At 47.3% G+C, this 24,558-nt stretch overlaps 1 long non-coding RNA gene across 1 annotated transcript; it reads right to left on the bottom strand.

Annotated features, from left to right (window-relative positions):
• Positions 1–19,923: 19,923 nt before the first annotated feature.
• LOC109314830 lies at positions 19,924–24,345 on the bottom strand. Its single transcript, XR_002102374.1, has 3 exons — positions 24,334–24,345; positions 21,928–21,931; positions 19,924–20,055 (listed from the first exon to the last, which is right to left on the bottom strand). It is a non-coding gene; the product is annotated as an uncharacterized LOC109314830 (long non-coding RNA).
• Between the last annotated feature and the right edge of the window lie 213 nt (positions 24,346–24,558).

Below are 24,558 nucleotides of genomic sequence, written 5' to 3'. Positions count from 1 at the left end.
AGACCGTTCGCACAGTGGGTGCATTCGGAGCCACTGCTATGTCAGAGGTTAGCGAGTGACAGTGATGGAGCTGGTTCTTTTGCACTTTATGCATCTTTTAAACCCGAGCAAATTGTGGGTGAAATGCCACTGGATCAGAATGGCAGGGCTTTAACCCCAGTTCATAGCACAGGGCAGAGCCAGGTCCCAGCTGGAAGAATATGCTAGCGCCTAGCCATGGAGCCGTATGTGATGCACCTCCCATCCGATAACTTCCAAGTGTCAGATTTTGCAAAAATCTACTTGATCTAATGAAAGATATCACCTCTACCATGAGTCCTGATTGCCCCATCTGATAAAACTTTCTCCAGATACTAGACTGTAGCTACTCAACACAAGGCTTCCTGCTTTTGCTTTTCCTGCTTTTCCCTAAAGTGAAGTGAAAGATGCGATCTTTCAAAGGCCAGGCACCAGGAAAAGAGATGGAGTTAGCTGTGTTAGTCTGAACTCAAGTAGAAGGCAGAGTAGATTTGTGCCTTATAAACTAACCAAAGTATGTGTGTGTGTGTGTGTGTGTGTATATGTGTGTGTATGTGCGTGCGCATGCACATGTGTATATGTATGCATAGGTGTGCATGTGTATATGTATTCACGTGTGTATGCATGTGTACATGCATGCATGCATGTATATATGTATGTGTATGCATGTATATGCATGTGCATGTGTATGCATGTGTGTGTATGTGTATACATGTATATGTATATGTATATGTGTGTGTGTGTCTAGCACAAGCTTTCACAGGCTGAAGCTCACTTCACCAGATACTGTGAGCCTAATTTTGGACTAATTTGCGCATGCCAGCCCCCCGCTGGGTGACAACACTGGCTACATGTCTCGCTGGCTGCCTGTCACCGCAGGTATCCCGAATGCACGGGAATGCACGTGCAAATAAAACCCGCTGGGTTGGATTAATTCCTGCGACAATCAGGGCTCATCTGGGATTTAGGGCAGTGGTCTGTGAACTGAACGGGGAACGAGAGAACAGGGTGCAAACAGCCTTGGGCTGCAGAGAATGGGAGGGTACGATCCTGCTCGCACTGAAGTCAATGGCAAAATTCCCAGGGATTTCATGTGGCCCAGATTTCTCCCGCTGTGTTTCCAAATGGCAGTACCAGGCACCAGAGAACTACGTGCAACAGGGAAGAGGTAGCAGAGACCCAAAGGCGAACATTGAACCGCCTACAAGACAAAGGCTTCCTTCTGTGCTGTGCTTGCAGATCTTATGGACTTCCCTTGGCAAGTGTCCTTTTGCTCCACACAAGAGCATATGTGAGCAGCAGGACCCGGGAACAGGCTGCCCAGGGAAATCTCCTTCACGGAGGGGTTGCCCAGAAGAGGCTGGACGGACAGCTGTCTGGGACGGGTTTAAGAAGAGCAGATCCTGGATTTGGGCAGGGAGTTGGACTAGACAACCCTCAAGATCCTTTCTAGCCTTATGATCTTACGTTTTTCACGAAGGTGAATTTAGTGCATGTAAAAGCAGGGCAGAGGAAGGCTCATGTAAACCAGGCACAGCTCCAGCAACAGGTTTTTCGTCTCAGGTCTGTCTGTTCAGCTCCAGCCTAGCCTGCAGGTATCCCACGCAGGGGTATTTCTGTTCCTCCTTCGCCTCACAGGTCTGTGAGACATGGATCCTCTCCTCCTGGCTAATCCACTCCAAACATCCCACAAAACCCCGCTAGCTCCACTTATCCTGATTGTTGCTTGATCGTGGTATTGCTATCCATGCCATATTCTAGCACAACGTGTATGTGTGCATGTGTATATGCATGGCAGATGTGCCAAAAATCAGCCCCTCGATCTCCCCAAGTGCCACTCTGATCCCTCTCCTCTGCCTGAGCTGCTGCTCTGCTTTCTGCTCCATGCTTGATGTACCTGGGGATGACCAGGAGGGATAGAGCAAAAAGCAAAACTCAGCCTATAATATCTTGGCTCCTTGTGTGACTTCGGTGGTCGGGAACACTCAGTAAGTTTTGAAATCCTAGGATCCCACGATCATCTAGTCCAGCCTCGGCTCACAGCAGGATTGTCTCTGACTAAAGAAGACTTTATATATCAGACTCCCAAATTAGATCGTGACCCAAACACAGCATTTAATACAGTGTCTATGGTTCTCACATAGTCTGGATGGATGTTTCTGAAGAGCCTATTTCCAGATGAAGGCCCTGTGGGAGCAGCGATTTCGTGACACGTGCAGATAATGAACTGGTTTCTTTCCATAGCGCAGGGATATGTGAAAAATGTCACCTTCGTGACAGCGTGACACCTGGTGCAGGCGCAGCCTGCGTCGCCCTTTGCATTCTCTGGGAGGTATGCACCGCGTTCCCGAGCTGGGCGCGGGTGTGAAACCCAAATGTTATCTCAGCAGCGGGGTATGCCAACGCCACCAGCCGCTCTCCCTTTCATTGCGGTTCGTTGAGAATAATCAGCTTATTAACGCTACGGTGAAAGGGGCAGACCGGGGACACTGAGCACACCCTTAGGCAATGAATTTGATTCAGACAAAACAGAGTCACCTGCCAGGTGACAAGCCCCAAACAATAAGAGGGGGGCATGCTCCAATCCTCATGCGATGTGGTGTTGCAGCCTAAAACCCTGGGCTGGATGCAGCAATACTAATGCCCGAAGCCTCTGGGCAATGTCTCTCAACTTTCAAGATCCTGGAACATGAGCAAGGGGGTGAGTTGACAGCACATCATTTGCTACGTGGTCATGGTCCACGTGTGTGCTCTTATCCCGCACGCCCAGTAGCTTTCCACTTGTGGGAAAGGGAAGACCATTATTATATTCCTAGATTACCTCCTGTAAACCCAGGAGCACACCAGGAAGGCAGTAGAGCTCAGATCTAGATCGTGAGAGCTGACACCAAACCTGACCCTCTATGCCACGAGGGCTGACTTCTGCCGGTCCAGCCATCTGTGTGAGTCTCGTTTAGTGAATCGCAGTTCATCTGCGTTTCCTCACCAAGGAGATTTCCAAAAGATTTGAACCAATTTGCTTTTTAAAAAAAACACACATGTGGTGCCGTAAAGATGGGGCAACATACTCAACATGCAAAGTATGAGGCAGGGAAATAAAAAAAATAAAGGAATATCAGCCAAAAAGATCAAAAGGGGAGTTTTTTGTGGGGGGAAGGGTATCAGACATGTTGGCCAGAGATCTTGGGGTCAACAGAGTCGAGTCCAGTAGGTCATGATGGAGTGGCCTGGGAAGAACAGCTGTTCGCTGGGTGTAGGGCAGTCTCCGCTGCATCGCAGCTACACAACAAGCTCTCTCTGAGCCCGCGGAGACAACTGTTTGCTACACAACTCCCGTTTGAATGGGTTAAGCTTGGGCTGGAGATGAACTGTACGCTGAAATCCTTGTTGCATGGGCAGGAGCCCCTGCTGAAGCAACCAGCAGGCTGCTCCCACGCAACCTGGGCTGCAGTTACAGTGGTGCTGGGTTGATGAAGTGGACCGACAAAGGAGAGAAAGCCTCCTCTCTTCCCCAGAGCAGGGTGCTTGGAGGCCCCTAGGAAATTCTGAGGGGTGACATTGGGCCAAAATATTTGGACCACAACTCTAAGACAACCCCTGGAAGCCTTTAGGTTGCTAAATCGTCTCTTTGCATTATAGCAGAAGTGGGTACTGCACCTCGATCCCCTCGTGAAGGGGCCTTCTGGGTCTTCTAGCTCCGTTCACAGTTTATGGAAATCCCAGCACTACTGGGGTCCGTGGAGCCGGGCCAGTTGACATCAGACTCCTCCTAAAATATGCTCCTGTTTATGCTTCGGGGTCCTGCTTGGAGACTTTCAACAATTAGGCAGCCATGCAGCGAGGCAGGTAAGTGCCGTTGCAACAGCCAGTCTGGTGGCAAGAATATTTTGGGTACCAAGGATCACAAAAGGGACCTTCTCTAAAAGACCTTTTCTCTGTATCATTCTTATATATCATTATATATCATGTATCAATAACAAAATATCATTATTTCCTCTTCCGGCAAAGCAAACCGAGAAAGGCAGAAATTACTGGAGTGGTTGCTTCCACTCTTCTTGTGTTTCCAGCCCCATTATCTTTACCATTGAAATACCGTTCGTTATCGGCTTCTTATTAAATGATACCGAGCCAGTGCCGGTAGGCACCCGGTTGGATCTTCAGAGCTGGTGAGGGGTCTAATTTCTAGGAGAAGCCGACAAGAAAGTTGAACCGATTTAACTGCAGGTGGACATTTAAACCATAATGAGTGTCAGGTCTAGATGTAAATGGAGGCAAACCCCTGTGTGGATGCCCAGTGTGCAAGAGGCTGCACGCGCCGGTGGAAAATGATGGAGTGGCTGCCCTAAAGACCTCACTCATTAAAAGACAAGGCATCGCAAGTGGATGAGACAAGCAAGCAGGGTGGTTGTGGAAGAAGACACTATAACAAGACTAACAGGACATTTTGGCCCAACAAGGCACATGCATAACGCGCAGACAGCCCATAACAATACTAAGTGCAGCCCCCAGCCTTGAATTAACCACATGGCCATAACCTAAAGGCAACATGCTCTTTTTCAGGTCTCTACCGGTGACTGTCCAGCACAGGAAACCCAACGGACCACCAATAACTCAGTCATTTATTTCTTTCTGCCTCTTCCTCTTGTCCGTTGACTTTAGGTAATTTGGCTGTGGCTCACATAGCTTAGGCAGGAGTCATGGGCTGGGTGTTTCCTCTCTCCTGGTTTCAATACAAACACTGCCCAGAGAGTAATTTTGATTAACCTGTTTATGCCGCCTGAAGCACGGTGTCTAAAATGATCAAAGCCTGAGGTTTTGCTTTGAGGGAATTTGCCCAATTAGACTTGCTTGCAAAATGTAGTGTTTCAGAAAAGCAGCAGGACATCAAATCATAACAGAAAAAGACCCATCAAACCTGCTTTATTACTTGCCAGAGTCAAAGCAGGAAGACTTAGAGCCTTTTGCGTGTATCTGTGCTGTTCTGGGGCAAGAATCATACCATAAAAGAGAAAAAGACAAAATAATAAGTCCCAGCCAGAACATGAAGCACAGAGGGTCCAGCCACCTATTGGAAAAGTGCCGCAAAGGGAAGACGTGTGGATTTAATTTAGAAATTATTTCCTCTTCTCAGTCCGGGGCCCCAGCACAGTAGAAGAGCGGTGGCTTGTCAAAGACTGAGTACTGTACAATGTCAGAAATAGAATAAAATATATTTCATTTGAATTAACAGAAATGTATTCTATTTGTCACGGATGGATAGATGGATGGATAGGGATGGATGGATGGATGGATGGGGTTGGTGGATGACATCTCAAAATGCTTTCTTGAGAAATGAAGAGCAAGGTGATAATGTAGCATCTACATAGTCAAATGAAGGAGCAATGGTGAGTTCAACAAAAGAATCACAGAAAATTAAAGTTGGCAAGGACCTCAGGAGGTCACATCTAGTCAAACCGCCTGCTCAAAGCAGGACCGGCCCCAACTACATCATCCCAGCCAAGGGCTTTGTCCAGCCAGGCCTTAAAAACCTCCAAGGATGGAAAGTCCAGCACCGCTCTGGGTAACCCGTTCCAGTGCTTCACCACCCTCCTAGTGAGAGAATTTTTCCTAATATCCAACCTCAACTTCCCTTGCTGCAGCCTGAGCCCATTGTGCCTTGTCCTGTCATCTGCCCCCACTGAGACCAGCCCAGCTCCATCCTCTTTGCAGCCCCCCGGCAGGGAGGTGAAGGCTGCCATTCAATCCCCCTTGGTCTTCTCTTCTGCAGACTTAATCAGCCCAGCTCTCTCAGCCTCTCTTCACATGTCCTGTCCCCCAGCCTCCAAACTTGTCCACATCCTTTCTGCAGTGGGGGCCCACAGCTGGACACAGGACTCCAGATGTGGCCTCCCCAGTGCAGAACAGAGGGGAAGGATCACCGCCCTCGATCTGCCAGCAACACCTACCAATGCAGCCCAGGATGCCGGTCGCCTTCTTGGCACCAAGAGCACACTGCTGGCTTCTGTCCATCTTCTTGTCCCCTGTCCCCCCCAGGTCCTTTTCTGCAGAGCTGCTGCCCAGCCCGTCCCCCCAGCCTGCACCAGTGCAGGGGGTTCTTCCCTCCTAAGTGCAGGACTTTGCACTTGCCCTCATTGAACCTCATGAGATTTATTTTGGCCCAGTCCTCCAGTTTGTCCGATTTGTCCAGAAGAGCACATCCTTGCCCCTATGCAGAGAGCCTGCCCCCAAATACCACTTCCATTTCCCTCAAGGCTGAAGAGGGACCCCAATAATGCACAACCCCCATGCTGGTCTTCTTCCCGGGGTGAATCGCAGCTTACAAAATACCTGTCCTTACGCAGCAGGTCACCAAGAAGATATCCCTGTTGTCTTTAGGGGAGCGTTTCCATCTAAGCATAAAGGGCTGGGCTTTTTTAAGCCTGTCCCGAAAGCACCTGCTCATACTTTCCTGGTGCACTCATGCTAAGTAGCACATCAAGAATGATCTTCTGATTATAAAGAGTGCACGGGTGTCTAACACAGAGACATAGTGACAGGACTGGGCAGGTGAGCCCTGCTGGGGATTGATAAAGTGCAAGGGAAACTTCTGTATTTATTTGAAAGATGATCAGGGGAGCTAGCAGATTAAAACCAATGCGGCCATGCAGTCAGGAGACACGTGACATGGCTGCTCATTTGCAACGGGTAAGGCTTGCCGCCCTCACAGCTACCTTGAATGCAAGGCAGATCACACAGCTTCTCGGAGCAGGGGAGGCTCCAGGGGACGAATACATGGAGCTCAACATCCCTTGTGTGTCTCCTAGATCATGCTCCATGCCCTTAGCATGGAAGGATCATGCCCAGATGCCCATGAAATCATCGCTTCCCCCTCGGTACACACAGCATCCAGATGTGGGTCCCAGCCAGGACAGTGCTGTGGGATATTTTATCCACAAATTGAAGTGGAATTGGTAACAAAATAGCATGTGTTTCATATCACCCTGTTTCCTATCCACCAGGCAGTCAGGGGGCCCGCTCTTAACTCCCTGCAGATGGTCATTCCTGGTTTGCTTGTTGGTTTCTTTCCACTCTGATTCATCCCTGACGCGTCTCATTTCAAGTTATAACCTTGGGAATGGCTGAATCTGTTCTGGGGGTAAAGTCAGCACCGATTCATTTTTTATCAAAACTGTTATCATGACATTTCCAACATAAACCAGAGCAGAAATTTCCAGAGACCTCACCAGTAAAGCTGTTCTCCAGATCTTCCCAGTGCAGCGAGGTTCAGATATAGTAAAGTAGCTACTGATAAGTGACTGAAACGCTGTGTAGACATGACACAACACTCTTGATCTGGATCTTCTTCCTATCACTAATTTAAGCTGGTCACATTTTCCGATGGTGATGGAGCCTCGATGTGTCTGAAACTAGAAGAAAACCATGACCTTGAAATAAGGACAATTTCTTCTGAGAAAAAGTCATAAAAAAAATTCGAAGAATAATCCCTCTTCAGCTATATCTGAAGGCTTCAGATTGAACGGATATAAAGCAAGAGACCATAGACATAGTCTGATCAGGGCAAGTTCTCGGTGGCTGGGCCTACACAAGAAGCTTTACTGTGCAGCAGATTAATCTACTGCGCAGTAAAGTGTCACCGTGTACACATGCAGACACTTACTGTGCAGTAAATTAGTCTACTGCGCAGTAAAGCCAAACTGCATTCATTGCACGTGTAGACATGCCCAGTTTCAGGTCAATTCTGAAGCTCTTAAGCACCATGACTAATATCTACTTGTGCAAGTACTCACATTTAAGGCATGGAGACTACTTAATGTACAGCTCAGAATCAGGCCCTCAATAGACATGTTAGCAAGGGCAGAGACATACAAGCAAGTTACTGCAATAGCCAGTCTTTCTGTGGTAAAGGCCCCCCCATGTGCCCCCTCTTACCCAGCATTAAATTCAAGCTAACCCCGGGTAGTTCAGCTCTTGTTCACTGAGAGGTCACAAGGCTTGTGGAACTGCCTGCAAACAAGGAGGAGGAATCAGGCGACAATAAATCCCTTGTGTTCACATGACAAAAAGTTCTCCTTGGTCACGGTTGATTGTGGAGATTACAGAAAAGATCATTTAAGACAATAAGGGGATGACTCATATCCGTTCAAGCAAAATATTAGTCTTTTCCTCCTCTATCAAAGTGAAACTGATAATGTTATAAAAACAAGAATGAGACTTAACACGGAAAAAAAAAGATCTCCTGATTTTAGATTCTCTTGCTGATGCTGGAGACCTGGGTACTAAAAACTAAAGGACAGAAAGAGAAAGAGAGAGAACTGCTTACTAAGTACATGAAAAGGCAAGGAACATATATACTGGGACAAACGCAACTTCTCTTTTGGTTTTCATAGTAAAGGATGATAAGACATCTCCTGTTATTTAACCCAAATACTCCCATATGGCTCTGTATGAGAATGCTACCCTGCCAGAATTCACGGCCAATTAGCCAGCGTAAAGTGCAGAACAATTAATATAGGCAACCCTGTGCTATTAAAACATCTTATGAACTCTTTCTTTATGCATTTCTCAAAATGTTAACTGTCTGTGTATATACAGAGGCAATGGGAGAACCGTTCTGGACATGTGCTAGTTCCTCTGCTCTCATTCTTAATGCCCAGTGCTGCAAGGCACCAAACAGCTCCTTTCAGTAGGATCTGGGGGCCTTCAGACCTGCTTAAAATATGTTCATCACATTGCAGAATCAGTCCACATGAGAACAAAAAAATAGTCTTACTGGGCGCATCTACATGTGCAGCATTACTGTGCAGGAACTTGCTGTGCAATAACCAAAACTTACTGCACAGTACAGGCCCGTGTCTACACATGCATGCCTGTACTGCACCGTAACTATGGCAACTTATGCCAACTTGGGTGTAAATTTGCTACTTGCATGTAGCAAATTTACACCAGAGTAGTTACTGTGTAGTAAGGCACATGTAGCTCGACGCCTTACTGAGCAGTAACCCAACAACGTGAGAACACGGTCAGTAGGGCTAACCGTACCTTGTCCCGCATCCACAGATGCATCATGAGCAGGGCCAAGGAGGCAATCCTCCCCCTCTGTGTGGCACTGGTCAGGCCGCAGCTGGAGTACCATGTCCAGTTCTGGGCGCAGCACTTGAGGAGGGATGTGGCCAGCATGGAGAGGGTCCAGAGGAGGCCACTCGCATGTTCTGGGGACAGCAGGACAGGCCCTACGAGGAAAGGCTAGGGGACCTGAACCTGTTCAGCCTTCGCAAGAGAAGGCTGAAGGGGGACCTGGTGACTGCCTATAAACTTACTGGGGGGTCCAGCAGGGTTTGAGAGAGACCTTGTTCCTCCGAGCGCCTCCCAGAGTAACAAGGAATAATGGCCATAAGTTGCTAGAGAGTAGGCTTAGGCTAGATATCAGGAGGCGCTACTTCACTGTCAGGACAACTAGGGTCTGGGACCAACTTCCAAGGGAAGTGGTGATGGTTTCTACCCTGGGGGGCTTTAAGAGGAGGCTTGACGTTTACCTGGCTGGGGTCATTTGAGGCCAGTATTCTCTCCTGCCCAGGGCAGCGGGTCGGACTAGAAGATCTACAAGGTCCCTTCCAACCCTACATCTATGAATCTATGAAAATCCTGTGTGTGTGAACTGACTTGGGACTAAAGTTAGTATTACTGTGCTGTAACACCTGCATGTGTAGATACTGGCACAAGAACTGCTAACTGTGCAGTAAGTTACTGCGCAGTAAATGCATGTGTAGACACACCCACTGCATAGCTATGGCTTATGCCTGAGACCCTCTTCCCCTTGCTTTGAATTTGTCCGGCTGCACAGATGGAGGCAATGTGGAAATGTATCTTTGGGACAATGGTTTTCTTCTCTCTGTCTTTGGAAGGAACACCTGCACCTGAGGACAAGACAGTTGTGTGACATCTGAAAATGCCTAAGGATGGGTTGGGCTCCTTGTTTCCTGGCACATATCAAAGCAGCCACTTTTCATCGCTCACTACATTCCTTCCCTTCATCTTGATGTCACCATATAAAAAGGTGATGGTGCAGGTGCTAGCTCTGGTCTCCCTCAACACATTTAGCTCCTGCATTATGCGTTCTCACCAGGATACATCGAGTCCTGAATAAAGCAGCAGAAGATTTAGCAGGTATTTTCTCTGTTCATTCTTTGCATTATAGGACAAGGAGGCTAATTAGTCTACTAGAGAATTAATTAATAATAATAGGAGGGTTTGGTGTGCTATGCAGTATTGTACATGGTGATACAGCTTTGGGTATTTTGTTACCATAACCCGATCTCCAACAGTGAGATCAATATGCCACTTTTGTGGCCAGTCATTTATACTATATGATACAAGGCTAAATCCCAATATTTATCAAAGGAGTAATTGCAGGGAAAGGGCTCAAAGACTCAGAAACTCATGCTGAGAATGGTTTAAGTATGTAAGTACATAACCAAAAGGAAAAAGAAAATGATGATCATACCATTTCCAGGGGTCTTATGTAGGTGAGATTTTAGGCTGTTCTACAATCAGCTGCATGAGCAATAAGATCTCTTATACTTCAGCTTTCAGCTTCATACCTACCAAGATAATGCATTAATGCATTCACACAGATGCAGGAGAGAGGTTTTATGGAGTGAAGTGTACAGGATTACTATGAGAAAGTATTAGCTTGGTACTAAATATGCCCCAGAACCTCATCTTATAAGTTGTATGTAAGGTATGAGTCTCCAGATGCAAGCACAAAGGCTGAGTTTGCAGGCACTTCTTCAGGACCAAGACTTTCACAGAGATTTGGTCAAAGCTTTTGAGTCCTTTTTAGACCTGATATGCTCCTATTCATCTCTTTTTAGTGGTGACAAGTATCACCGGTCAGTCTTTTTTTTTTTTTTTTGCACAATTGCTTGGTCTTAATTAGCAACTCTGCAAGCAGAGAAGCCAAGGACAGGTGGACAGGGAGATAGATTGCTCACTGCTTTTTGGGGTCCTTCCAAGCCCAGATCTCCAAGCGTGCAGACGCTGCTGCCGCTGGCTCCACGAAGGGTGACCACAAGGCTTTCCACGTGTCTTTCTAATGAAAGCCAACAGGAGCAGCCAACAAAGCAGGGAGGCAGGTTATTCCAATCACACCTTGTCCCTGGCTCCAAAGGTTTATTAATTAAAAGTATGCAAAGGAGATAAGGAAGTAAGAGGGAAAAGAGGAGAAAACAGGAGTTCCTGCAGGTCATGGTATAATCTATTGAATAACTGAATAACGCTGAGACTGAGCAGTGAAACTCAGATCTGGATCGGGACCCAGATGACCACAAATGGGACTAAACATAGCAGGGGGATCAATCTATGGGAAATGAGGAAAATGTAGAGTGCTCCTGTACTTTCTTTTTTAGGCCTGAATAGAAAGCTGAGGTGGGAAACTGAAAAAAACCATGAAGGGAGCAGACGGGCCACCAATTTTGGCTGCTCTGGTCATTCTCCTTTCAGGTGAGTTATGTCGACAAAACAGCAATGCTAAAACCCTCGTCCCCAGTGCGACTGAACAGACAGGGGATCTGGCAGGACCAATCCTCTATGCTGCTGTCAGAGTTTATGCTTTAGGCCAGCCTCTCTCAATATTTATCATGAAAAATAATCATCATTGTGCTCGTTAGCACTATTCTGTGATGACTGTGTTTTCAGTACTATAAAACAAAACAGCAATGAATAAAAATGGATGACATTTCACAGTCAGTTTTTTATATATATAAACACACACACATACACACACATATATACATATACACATACACACATGGGGATGTATGTTGGTCTGAGATAAAAAGAAATGCAAAAACCTAGAATTTATGGTTTCAAAATGATGCCTCTTATTAGATCAACTGAGAAATTCCAGAAAAATATCTTTTTCTGCAAGCTTTCGGGCTCATGCACCGTTCATCAGGCTCAGGGAAAGTTCAAGAACACACACACAGACGTTATACATACCAGCTATAAAATCTCAAAGCTCCCCATCTGTACTTTTGAATTATGTGGGTCTCTGGGACAAGCTAGGTGAAAACCATCTTGCTGCCACCAGTTTAAATATCTCATTTATGTTTCTTTTAGGTCGCTGGGTAGCCAGTTTAAATCCGGTATGTACAGAAGCCCATTGATCATCCATAGTTGTTTTTCTGACTCTGTTTGAAATCTTTGATTAGAACTGCCCATGGCTCTAGGAATCCAGGCGTGGCAGGAAAAGGGTTATATTGCACTAATGAATATTTCTTTAAAGTCACATCAGTCAGTGGGAGTAAATCAGCATAGATACATGATGCAGATCCACTGATTTAACTTACCTGTGGTTCTTGGTTGTTATCTCTTTGGTAGATACTTAGATAATAGATACCAGTCTGTCTCCCTCAGCGGGCCTGATATTATGAGGTCCCAGGCCCCTTTAACCCCCATGAGTACAAGATATCTGAGTCAACCTAGGTGAGACTGTCATTGCTCCATAACTAGCCAGCCTAAGATGACTCTCTCCCATTTCACTGTACTGATCAGCCAGCATCACATGCCATACGCTAACCAGCATCTTTTCCCATTCTTTTTATCAGTGTCCAGCGCTTCTAGTCTGTAAGTAGAAATTATTTTGCATTTAACTGAAAATGCACTGCGGGCAGAGGATCTTTGGGCAGGGCAGTGTAGAAAAAAACTATGTCTGGTCTGTACCATGTTCTCAGTGGGGGCAGATGACAGAACAAGGAGCAGTGGTCTCAAGTTGCAGCAAGGGAGGGTTAGGTTGAATCTTAGGAAAAACCTTCTCACCAGGAGGGCGGTGAAGCACTGGAACAGGTTACTCAGAGCAGTGGTGGACTCTCCATCCTTGAAGGTGTTTAAGACCCAGGCAGACAAAGCCCTGGCTGGGATGCTGTAGTTGGGGCTGGTCCTGCTTGGAGCAGGGGGATGGACTAGATGTGACCTTCTGAGGTCCCTTCCAGCCTGAATTTTCTATGATTCCAGTCGAGACAAAATTCACCCCTCTTGCAGATCAACAGTACGGTACTTAAGTATGGCTGTCTTGGAGGGTTTATTTGAGTTCTGTTGGTCTCAGTCTGGAATTCACAAAGGTTTACGGTTTCCAGGGATCTCCAGATAGCACCTTCCACCTGCATTGAACGCAGGCACTCCCTGAATACAGGCAACGCTAAGGGCAGGAGTAGAAAATCTACGTGGAGTTGAAAGGAGAGAGCCTGAGGTGGGAGATGGGTTGGACTTTCTCCTTCTGCTGGAGAGCCAAAGCACTGACTTCCATTTCCCTCGTTTTCCCCACAGCTCCGGCATACTGCTCCACTGTTAACGGGTACGGGCCCAGGGGAATTTCTCTTCTGGAGACTTTGGTGGGGAGGGAAGAGATTGCTCTTCCTGCTTTAAGGAGCAAATGGATTTTATGCCGGGCAGTGGCTGTGAGAGTGGATGGAGTTTGTCTCCATTCCTGGGTTTCAGGGTGCTATCCACTCCCTCCCCCTCGCTGTCTTGAAAAGCTCGTTCTCTGCAAGACTGTTTTTTCCTCTCCAGGACGGAGATAAACGCCACCCTGGAGAGCGACGACTGGTGTGGGCACGCGCTCCCCCTGTACGCGTGTGCTTTGGTAAGTCAGCTTTTGTTTGCTAAAAGCACACACATTACCTTTTTATTTTGCTAAACAAGTAGAATCTATAACTTAAAACTATCATATGAATTGCTGCCCTTTGTTTTAAATATTAGAACAATTTTCCAGCCCAAGCTGGATCGAAGTGTCCTGGTCCGCGATCCACCAATACATTCAATTTTTAGAGGGGGTATTACCAACGACTTTTATCGTATCTTTATGCATTTAAACTTTTGACAACCTAAAACGAACCAAACGGGTAGATGGTGATGAGATTCCCGAGTCTGACATCTGGCACTGAATGTCAGCTCCTCGGTAAGACTCACAGGTCAATCCATTCCCACGACCCGAGGGCCTCAAACTGGCTTGCTGTGCAGTCCTGAAAGCAAGGAAGGGTGGGTATTAGAGCCCCAGACTGGGAGCCATGGATTTGGTGTCACTCCTGATCCCCTACTAGGATCAAACCTTTGAACTGACTTGTTGTCTGAGTTAAAATCAGCAGGAGCTGCAAGCAGCCAGCACCTCGTAGGGTTTTGCCTGAAAAAGAGGACTGCAGGCACTGACCCTGGGTCTGCATTTGCTGAATGTTATAACTAGCTGGTTTCTTTAAATGCTCATATCTGCCCTAGGGCCCTAACGTGACAACCAGCCAGCTCTCCTCCATCCTCCAATGCTACATCACAGACCCTGCAGCCCAGCTGGACCAAGATGCATTCCTGTTACTCTTCCAAACCGTCAGCAGAGAAGTGCTCGAAGCAGCTCTGAACGAGATCAGCATTCAGGTAAAAGTGAGATCAGCAGGAGGGAATTCAGCTTCCTGTCCTGGTGGAGATGCAGAGGTCCAGCCAGAGCTATTTTCCCAGGATCACAAGTGTTTTAAGTTTATCTCATGCACTTAGGCAGTTATTTTTATTTTAGAAAGCTGAACACAGAAGTAGTTACATGTTAAGGCACAAATCTGCAGCAACTCCCAGATGCACGTGACGGTGGCCAGAAGTGGATATTAAGAGTAAGGAGGGAATGATGGATGAAAGCAGCGTGCGTTGCACAGAAGAGCCATCCGTCCAATGCATGAGTACAATAACTCAGGCATGTTTGTGTGGGCAGCTTTGTCAGGGATGTAGCTCACAGACAGCTCATGGTTAAGCCCCCACTGGTGGTCTGGCTCTGCTGTATAGGGGGAGGAGGGTCCCTACACCTCCCACAGCGCTTGTGCACCTGCTTCGATCCCTTCAGCTGGGGAGGGGTACCTCTTGGAGTACTGCCCAGGTTGCACACCCATTGCCTACAGACACGGGGCAACAGCTTGCCCACTGGGGTGCTGAGGCCACATGTTACCTGGCCAATGATTACCTTGTTGCTTGTCTTAGATACTAAGTTCTTTGGGGCAGAGACCATCTTCAGGTTCAACGTTTCGACAGCACCTAGCATAACAGGCATCTGGGTCCTTGGCAGGGGTCCTGGGTGCTACAACAAATAATAATTGCAGCATTTTCCTGTTAGATCCCCAGTGCCCAGATCACCCCAGCTTCCAGGGTCTTCCTGCTGAAGGCAGCCTGGGAAGTCCTGAAGACCAACCCCAAAGTGCAAAACGCAGGCTTCCTAGCTTCATGGCTCCAGGAGACGCTGCATGCCTACCTGACCGCTGTAGACACCAGCATCCTGAACTGCATGGCTCAGCTCCCCATCACCTGTGACGGCCTGGCCACTGTGTATGTCCAGCTCGAGCTTGCTGTTTGATTACACTGTGAATGGAAGGCTGCACGTGCTGCATGCCCAGCCCACATGTCTTGTGGTCGAACCGTTATTCTTATTCCTTGCCTGGTGTTAGCTCTACTCTCAGCCTTTATTCTAGTTACAAACTCTTGTTATGAATAAGTAGTACTAATGAAAGTGATGCATTTTCTAAGCGTGATAAATATATAGTACATGACAAGCATGCACTGCTGGAACACTGTGACCAGCATCGCCATCCCTCTGGTCTTTTCCCAGCACTTAGGTGCAAGGAAAAATCAATGGGTCAAGGATGAGAGCACAGGCATGCCGTGGGCTAATGTAGACCAGCAGCCACATGAGTGCTACCCCCATGTGATGAGAGTGGAAGCCAGTAAAGAGCAGCTCACCTCCACATCACACCTTTATCACAGGAGAAGTGTGAGCTGCTAGTGGGGAATCTATTGCAGATATATGAAGAAGTCCCATAGGGGCAGATCCTCAGCTGGGGGGGAACTGGCACTTTGAAGCAGTGCTAGTCGATACCAGCTGAGAACCTGTCCCTGAGGCAGGAACTGGTGAATGAGATGGGAAGCCTGGGGAGCGGACACAGAGAAATCCAGGATTTAGGAGGAGATGAGACAGGCGTTAAGCAGAGACTATGTGATTCTGCAGATCCCATGTCCTTGGGGTGGGAGGGTTTGACATCAGTGCCCATGGACACCTCTACCTTGGAGAGAAATGCATAATGTGAAAGGTAAACAGCTACTAAGAGCCAATCACTGCAATATTCTTTCTTTTTCCTCTTTATCAGCGTTCAAGCTCTGGACAGTGTATACCCCAGGATGGACAACAGCACTAGGCAACTAGTAGCCAAATGGATTATACATTTCCTTACGCTTTATAGTAAGTGACCAGCCCGTGGGGTCAAAATATGCCTTGTGCAAGGTCTTGGATATCACGGGATTGCTCAGAGACGATGTTTATTAACACTCTGTAAGCAAATACCTAATAATGAATTGGGGAAAAAATGTGTTCACCGGTATGTACGCAACAGAAAAAAAGTCCACAACATTTTGCAATGAATATGATTTGTACATTATTATTTGACCAACTCTGCAGCACAAATTGTCTCACTACTGTTACTAGCAGAATAGATGTATTTACACAGCTCTCTCAACTCATCCTTGAGCTATGACTTCTAAATATGCTGGGGGGAGAAGGGGAGTATCAGTAAGTAAGCAAATGGCATTGTGGAGGGCAAATACCTCTTCACTTAACTCTGCTGTCTTCTTCCTACATTTCTCTTGCGATGCAGCACCACTCTCCCCTAGAGAACTAAGAGTTTCTTTTTGTGTTTTCTTAGCATGCCCTAAAAGTACAGCCAAAGAGTGGATACTAAGCAACTGGAAGAGTTTCCTGAATTATGTCTCATACGATGACCTGACCCTTTCCTGGAGTAGCTTTGATGGGGTGAGAATTTACTTTGAAAAGACTGGTTCATTTTGCTATTTGGTGGTTAGCTGAAAATATTGGGGTTTCGGGGTACAAGGTAGAAGGATTGGGTTTCAGGGTACAAACCGCGGTTGGGTTTGAAACCTTCCGTTCGTTTTTGCTGAATTATAATATTTCTCTACACAAAGAGCTGTATCTTTACCAAGTGCACTCGAGGCCATGAAGACACTGTGTGGCAGGCAATAAAATAGACTGCATACTGTTTTGTTATGATGGTGCTTTCGTACACTAGGACTCCAACCCTGATCCCTGGTCCAGGCAAAACTAGATCCAAAGGCCACTTGGGTCGTCCCAGGCCATCCAGCACATTGCTCAGAAGCTTAAGTCTCGCACCTCACCCAGAGCCTTTACTTATAACCACGTGTGTGTAGTTTGCAGCTGTGGACGTCCTCACAGCCAGGCAGGTAGCCCAACTCACAGCCGGTCACAACGTCTTCTCCAACCGCAGCCTTGCGGCTGGCGTCATCCAAGTTCTCAGAGCCAGCGATGTCCTCTTCCTGGATGCCTACTTAACTGAGCTAACAACATTAGCGCTATCACCGCCACTAGACCGTGAAGTGATGTACTCGGTGCTGGAGACGGCTCTCCTCAAAGTCAACGAGAGCTTCCCAGACCTCTGTTCACCCTCTCTGAAAGACTTGTTCCAGGTTAAATTGAAGATGCTGCTGACGGTTGCCGATGCACGCATACTGAGACTCATCCCAACAAAAATAGGCTGCGCTGACTTCCAAGAGATGTAAGTATACGGGTTATAGCAGCGAAGGGGCATCTAGGAAGGAGAAACATTAGGCAGGTTTAGCAGATTTGGCTTCTGCATAGCATATACGAGGGCTTGCTACAGGACATTATTACCTACAGCCTCTGTGGCTGCCATGCAGCTACCCTCACCAGCATTTCTCTTGATCCCCTTGCAAACATTGCTTTGGACATTTTGAAGCTGTCACACGTAAGTCGTAGACGTTAGCCAACCATGGATGTGTCACCTCTCTTCCCAGCAGCAGCAGCAGGGCATGGCACAGGTTGCTACCAAAGACTGCTGCATTTGCTTACGTTAATTAAGAACCGACCCAAACCTTCATTTCGAATTCCAGTGAACTTGAATCTTTTATGAGGTTCATAAAACACTTGATTTGCTTTTTTTCCCTTTCCATTGCGTTTCTCCGGCATCTCCTTCCTTTCTCAGTTTGGCTGAAAAGTGCTGCTTTTTTTGGTGCCCTGCCTTTACAAGGGCCTAAATCAAGAAACATCCCCCCGAGGTCAATGGAGTTTCACCAGTGTAAAACCACTGGAAAGGAGCACACTCGCTCTCTGAGCAGGAAGATGCTCTTTATTGTCCATGCACGTTGCAGACCTAAGAGGTGATGGTGGGCTCAGATCAGCAGTCACACTTCTGCCAGTTGTTTGATCCTTTCTGTCTTCACCGAGAGGGACATGATGCATTGTTAATTCCCAAGTCAAAAACTCTCAAGAGCAAAAACACTGAAAAAAATGGTCACTAAGAGCTCGAGCTCCCTAAGGTTTCAAGGGCAATTGTTTCTGGTGGCTAAGGGAGTGGCTGGGCACAAGGCCCTATACGGTGCGACATCAGAAGCATGTTTCATTTTGTGCAATTTGCAGCTACCGAGGACTGAATTCAGTGCACGGCGAGTTAGATCCTGAGACCCAGCAGGCCGTTTGCAAAGCCAGACTGAACTTTCTCAATGGGCAGGTGGCAAAAGAAGGTAACGTGTTGTTCGATTTTGCCTTCTTCCATCCATTTTGCAAAGCTCCTGCCCTCCCGCTGAGTGGTACCTTCTCCTCATACCTGTGCTGGTTCCTTAACTGCCATTGTGGGGCACTGGGAAAATGTGGGAGGCTGCTTGAAGACTGCTAGGACCATTTTCATTTTGCATCCAAGAGACCATTATTCCGAGAGGTCAAAGCTGCACCACAAGGTTGCACTCGAGGATGCTCAGAAGGTCAGGGAACATTTTAGTCATTAGTGGATCGAGTTTCCATCACTTTATGCAAGGGAAGTTTTATTATAGGGGGTCCAGTATGGATCCATTGAAAGGCTGAAGGTGCAGTGACTTGACGTGCTAGAACTGGGAGGGGAGCGCCAGATCGAGGAGGTTGGGTAGATATCTGGCTGGGGTATTATGACCCCAGCACGCGTTCTTGCCCAGGGCAGGGGGTCAGACTTGATGATCTGTTCAGGTCCCTTCTGACCCGAGAAATCATGATTCCTGACTTCACCTTCTCAGCACTGATCATCAGTCCATCATGACACCCAGACCTGCATTGCAAGCTGCCATCATCAGCCAAACAGGAGCTTTTCGGGATCAGTGGAAATGACATCAGGAGAGCCAGCGTTGCAATGCTGTCTAACTTCCAGCCTTCCAGAACAGAGCTGGTTTTTTCCCCCATGGGGTTTGCCTGCCTGCATGTCTCAAGTGCAGTATTGCCAACCAGGCTGCACATTGCCCGCCTCTTATCCTTCCCTTTCCACATTCCTTGCAGGAGCTGCCTGTACCTTCACCGCTGCTACCAGCCGAGACTGGCTGCAAGACAACTTTGGCTTCTCCAGTGTTTACGCCGACTACAGCGATTTCATCCGGCTCAATCCCAGCTTTAATGGAGTAAGTATCTCCCAAGACTAATTCCCGGTGCAGCTGGGATTTGAAGGACCAGGCCCTGGACATGAACGTTAGTGGTGCACGGTTCTTGTGTTGGCCCTCTCCAGAGGAGCCCATCCTACCCTTTTGAATGTTCATTCACCTGCATCGGTAGGAGCGGTGCCAGCAGATCAAGGACAGTGATTCCTCCCCTCTACTCAGCACTGGGAGGCCACATCTGGAGGCCTGTGTCCAGCTGTGGGCCCCTGCTACAGACAGGATGTGGACATGTTGCAGAGAGACCAGCGGAGGGCAATGGTAATGGTTGGGGGGCTGGAGGACAGGACTGGTAGGGAGAGACTGAGAGAAATGGGCTGATTGAGTCTGCAGAAGAGAAGACGGAGGGGGGTTGAATAGCAGCCTTCACCTCCCTGCAGGGGGGCTGCAAAGAGGACGGAGCTGGGCTGGTCTCAGTGGGGGCAGATGACAGGACAAGGAGCAATGGGCTCAAGCTGCAGCAACGGAAGTTGAGGTTGAATATGAAGAAAAACTCTCTCACCAGGAGGGTGGTGAAGGCTGCCCAGAGAGGTGGGGGACTCTCCATCCTTGGAGGTTTTGCAGACCCAGGTAGACAAAGCCCTGGCTGGGATGATGCAGTTGGGGCTGGTCCTGCCTGGAGCAGGGGCTTGGACTAGATGTGACCTCCTGAGCTCCCTTCCACCCTGAATTTTCTGGCAAGACCGTGTTTTAAGGAAGCAGCATTCATTCTGCATTTATCCCCTCTCCACTTCAGAAACTAATCTTGATCTACTTCCAATGCGCTCCTGATCTATATTTGACAGCCAATTTGCATGCATCTTTTTCAGGCTCTTGATTCTTCATTAACTCTCTATATCTCAGTTTTCACCATTTCTTAGTGGCAATGAGTGGTCACTTAAGTCACATGACTCCCCTCCCCCCCACACCCTTTTTGGCTGACTAAAATAGATTTAAATGAACGGCCCAGTTGGAATAGAGGTATGAAAATCTGCATTGAAATTAGTAAAATCTGCAAGCATTTTCATTAGTGCCTAGTTCCTGTCCAAACACTCATGAATAACAAGGCACTATCAGTCTCAGGGAGCTGAGAATACTGCTTTTGGTCACAAAAAATATTGCAAAGCACATTTTTTTAAATGACGTCTCTGGCTCCGTGTGTGAACCTCAGGAATTAACTGACGATTAGGCCCTTTACCTTTCCTTCCAGTACGAGGTGATGGATTTGCTAACGGCAGCGCAGCTGGGGAAACTGGTTGTCATCTCCAACCTCCTAACCAACAGCACCCAAGCCAGTGCTGAGATGGACGCAGCGATCTTGATGGGTGAGCTTGGAGGCAGAAACATCTCTGAACTACAGAGCTTCCTGCAAGAACTCAATAAGCTGGCGGCTGAGGTGAGGAAGTTCCTTGGGCTATGGATGCTAACACTACGGGACTATTCCTGCTGCTCCCTTGCAACATTGGGCCCCTTTGCACTGCTCTGAGAGGCCAAAATGGCCTTAAAATGGGTGCCTATCCAAATCAGACCCTGCGCGTCACCCTATTGCCATTCTGCAGAACTGACAGTCTCTCTCAGAAAGGCCTGCTTCAAAATGCAATGATTGCAAAGCTTCATTTGACTCACAAAAAATGCACAGCCCTCAGCAGGCATCATCAGTTAGGGAGGTTGATGCAATGCCATCATCACTACCATCTTTGGGTGGATGTTGTTGACTCCTCTGGTGTCATGTCAGAAAATATCAAATTTTTGTGGGGGGAAAAAAAGTCGAATTGTATATAACCCCACCCTGCAGAAAACTTCCATTGACTGCAAAGGGAACAGCATCATACTAGCACTCTGCAATGCCTGAGAACACACGTGTGTGTGTGTGTGTATATATATATATGTATGTATGTATGTGTATATGTATGCATGTATATGTGTATATGTATGTATGTATATGTATGTATGTATGTTTGTATATATGTTGCCATTGCATCAAAATAAGCGCAGCGCCTGCAGAGCCCCCATTATTTTTTTTGTCTCTAGGTGGACATCGTGAGCATAGCCAACATCAGAGTTCGCGATGTGATGCTAAAGGGCATTTTCCAGATTCTGAAGCCCTATGTTGCCTCCATGACAATGACTGACGTGGATTTCTGGTTCAGTGGCATACTGACATTATTTCTGCCCTCCATCACCGCCGAGGAGCTGAAGAATCTGACTCCTGTAACGAACTGCACACAGTTACAAACCATGTAAGTAGACGTCCAGGCCCGTTAAAGGAGAACTCATCTTCCTTCTTCTGTGGGCAGTGCAATGGCAGGCGCCACCAAAGGCCAAAAGAAGTTTAGTGGAAGGGGATGACTGATGGGCCATTAGAAATGGTGAGAAGAGACCCAGGTGACCACTTCTTACATCAGCTAAAACACTGCTGAACCTCTGCATTTTATGGTGCAATTACCTGGGGCCTCATTCTCAACAAGCCAAAGCACCTCAGTAGGGTGTTTCATTGACTTGTCTTGCAGGGTGAAAGGCTTGGATTATGCATTCGACCAGATGACAACAGAGACAAAGACAGGTGTAACTCAATGGATCGTCGAGGTCCTTCTCCGCATAGGCAAGTCTTGCCCTGATTTTTCCAATGTGTGATGCCCTAAGGAAGATTAGACCTAGAAGCCATACGTATTTCTCTGTATGACTGCATCATCTTGATAATATCCAGAGAGTCATGAAGGAGGCATGGATCATTAGCGATGCTCACAAGGATAGCTATTTATAGTGGTGGTCTGAGAAGGTCAAAAAGACCCTACCAGGGTTGGGATCTGCACCAACAACATGGGCAAGAAGGTCTTTCTCCCACAGAGCTAACAAACTCAAAGATACTTGGTGGCTGTTCAAAGCTGGTGGTTGGTAAAGACGACCCAAATGAAAAAAAAGCTCAGACAATGAACAAGAATCCACTTGGTATCAGCAGCTTCACCTGCAAAGTTGAACCAGTTGAACCATTCTGGTGTCTTTTCTTTACACGCAGGGCACGTGGCAGAGGTCTTTTATTAGACCAACAAGATTTTGGCAAAAAAATGTCCTTACACTGCAATTCTTTGAAAAAGTTTTAAATTATTTTGTTGAAAATTAACTAGGGGGTCTCAGGGCCATAATACGACCCTGGTTCCCCTAACCCCGTATGGCGGGTTCGGGTGTTACGTCTTGTGCTGTGTCAGGGGTGATGGTAGTTTATGAAGAGTTTAGATTATGGATTTGGATAGGATGGTTTGGATAGGGATGATCCTGCTTCAGGCAGGGCATTGGACTAGACCTCTGGAGACCCCTTCCAGCCTGACTTCTCTCTGATTCAGTGGTATCAGATAACTCATTGCGATGGTTTTCCCAGAATTTCTCAGGATGTGATGTTACCTGTGTTAGACGCAGGTTCGCCCATCCTTTCAGTACATGGCCATTTTAGGGTTTTGCTGTAACCTCCTGCGAGCGGTGGGAAGTTTCCCCCTAACTGAGTGAGAGCTGCATTCTTCTGACAGCCTCACAACAGAAATACCAAAGATTTCATGTTTTCCTCCCCCGTGACTGCTGTATTTTAGACTGCTGCATGACCGAGAACTGGATGGCCCTTTATTTCTGGCGGTTCGAAACCACGGCAAACATAACAGACTTTGTCGCCATCAACGATAACTTCACTGGGGTGAGAAGCTGGGTTGCTATTTTGTCATGTATTACTGCCCTGGAGTCCAGCTATTCCCATCTTGTTTTGACCTCTAAGTATAAGTCGCCATGGAGCTGATGTACTGCAAGGTCTCGATATGTTATAAATAAGGAGGTGTTATACTACCAAGCGCTAAAGGAGCCAGTGGGAGTTTTATTAATGATTTCAGAGGAGTCAGGATATAACCCAGACTGGATCCAACATGTTTCTGCCCTCTATTTAGTGGATCCTCTAAGCTGCCTTTCTGGGCTATCCAATCCCACTGGTGTGAAGGGCCCTGCTAGGTTTGCTTGTCATATACTTTTCTTGGCATTGTAAGGGGAAGCATAGTTTGGGGAATAAAGCATTGAACTGACAGATCCAGGCTTGAAACCCCATGTTCCCTTGGTGTGAAGACCCACTTCTTGCATGAGCTGCACACCTTGCATTCAACTGCATCTCCTTGCAGTTCCTCACCTGTAAAATGGGAATGATAATACTTCTCCTTTCCATTTGAGCTGTTGATGCAAGATCTCTTGCTTGCTTTTGGGTACGTACAGGTCCAAGCACATCAGGGTTTTGGACTTCAGGAGGGATCTCCAAGCTCTGTTTTACTGCAAATATTAAACAGCACTCTTGTAAGACTCCTTTGAAGCAAGGCATCAGGGAGACTGGCACTGTAGTTCTCCTCTTTGCAAGGCCACTTCCAAAGGAAAGCATCCAAATGTTGTAACTAGTCTTTCTTTCCTCATTCTAGATGGCGTACCTAAAGGTGTTGACTCCCGTCCAGCTGGCTCAGTTAACCTTGACGCAGGAAGTGTTCAGCTCTGTTACCAATACTGAACTGGTCTTTGCCAGACTAGCTGAGACCCCTGGCCCGGAGGGGCTGGCTCTTTACTGGGATGAGTTTAACCTGGCCTTTGAGAAGGTAATCACTTAGGAGAGGCCCCTCTCTTTGTGGGTTGCATTAGGTTAGATTTTGCAGCACGTTCCCCCAGCAGTGCAGCTGGGGTCCTGGGGAAGCTCTTTGAGAAAATTATCCAGATGCACATCTGCAAGGGGAGATTATGCTTAGGGGCAACCAGCACGGGTTCGTTCGAGGCAGGTCCTGTCAGACCAACCTGGTGGCCTTCTACGACCAGGTCACCAAATCCTTGGACACAGGTGTCGTGGTGGATGTAGTCTTTTTGGACTTTAGAAAGGCCTTCGACACTGTCTCTCACCCCGCTCTCATTAAAAAATAAGGAGATTGTGGTGTTGATGCCTACGCAGTCAGATGGGTGGTAAATTGGCTGAAGAGCCACACCCAGAGAGGGGTGGTGGACAGGTCTTATTTGACCTGGAAGGACGTGGGCAGTGGG

Source organism: Crocodylus porosus, unplaced genomic scaffold (assembly GCF_001723895.1).
Source record: "Crocodylus porosus isolate Cpor-Errol unplaced genomic scaffold, CroPor_comp1, whole genome shotgun sequence".
NCBI lineage: Eukaryota > Metazoa > Chordata > Crocodylia > Crocodylidae > Crocodylus > Crocodylus porosus.
The sequence above is the reverse complement of the archived record's forward strand: the minus strand, read 5'-3'. Positions and strand labels throughout refer to the sequence as shown.